The sequence below is a fragment of the Trypanosoma cruzi genome, genomic scaffold (genome assembly GCF_000209065.1).
Source record: "Trypanosoma cruzi strain CL Brener 1047053517061 genomic scaffold, whole genome shotgun sequence".
NCBI classification, from domain to species: domain Eukaryota; phylum Euglenozoa; class Kinetoplastea; order Trypanosomatida; family Trypanosomatidae; genus Trypanosoma; species Trypanosoma cruzi.
In genome coordinates, this window is record NW_001849525.1 from 79,251 (window position 1) to 80,467 (window position 1,217).

General features: G+C 38.0%; 1 pseudogene, besides 2 other annotated features; it reads right to left on the minus strand.

Annotated features, from left to right (window-relative positions):
* Positions 1 to 822, minus strand: Tc00.1047053511161.10 (annotated as a pseudogene; the record flags this gene model as incomplete).
* Positions 1 to 1,217: a sequence feature (heterozygous, non-Esmeraldo-like haplotype).
* Positions 913 to 1,040: a sequence feature (A-rich).

Below are 1,217 nucleotides of genomic sequence, written 5' to 3' on the forward strand. Positions count from 1 at the left end.
TTATTGAATCAACTGCTTGCCCATAAGTTGGGCATCCTTTCGACTAGAGGAAACAGCTCTTGGATTTGGATCAACACCCCGAACAATAGGAACTCCACAATACCTAGTTGCAAAAGCAGCAGAACCACAACCACTCCAGACAATAAGTGCTTTGTTTAACATTAAAGGACCCCTAAAATTTCTTAGCCATTGCATATACAATAAGAGAGGTTCCATATCGAGTTTGGAAGGTGCGGAAACTCCAAATGGTGGGTGAACCTTGTGCCGTCTTGGCAAGAGAGGAGCCAATGTAGCCCCTTGCTCAAAATGCGAAAAGCTCCTCAACAATTGAATGTATTCATCGTACGTTAGATGGGTATGATCCATTACAGGGAAGTACTCTTCGACAAAAACCTGAAACCTCTTCCATAAAACCTGAGACCATTTAAAATTATCAAAAAACACGTTTTGAATACCAAAACTCGTGTTCAGTTCGGGATCATTAAAGTCTTCTAAAACCCAAAAGTCCCGACGAATCAGCAAACGACTACATAATTCCTTTAATCTCAACTGTAAACCCACTAAGTCGGTTGCGGAAATTGCAGGATATTCTGATTGTGTTAAATACCTAATCCCCAAATGGGCTCGGTGAATAGTCTCAATTTTATTTAAAGGAGCCACAAAAAAACCATTTTTCACCAACGCCCAAATGCTATCCAGCGGTTCAGATCCATCAAGCGGCACGTACCCTAATGGATATCGATAAGGATCCTTGGTAGCTTCAGGGCGTAATATGAGTTTTCTCCCATAACCCGCCAATTTTAAAATTCGAAGCCTTTTCATCCTTTTTTATAGTCAAATGGAAAAGAGGCAAGGGAAAAAACAAAAAAATCAACCGATGGCAAAAAAGAGCTTATTTGGCATGGAAAAACCACAAGAATAAAAACAAGTATAAATGTAAAAAAAAGGGAAAAAGAAAAGTTTAAATTCCATTTTAAAAAAGGGAACGCACACACACACACACAAAATAAACAAATAAATAAAATATATAAAAATAAAAAAAGTAGACTTCTTTACGAAGCACGATTTCTCTTCTCAATACGAGGAAAAATTTTCTCTTTTAAAGAATACACAGGTGCAGCAGGTGGTCTTAATGAAGAACAATTTACTAAACCCCCCAATAAAAGTGTGACAGCCTTGCACCTGTCATTGACGTAATGCCTGTAAATGGCAAAGTT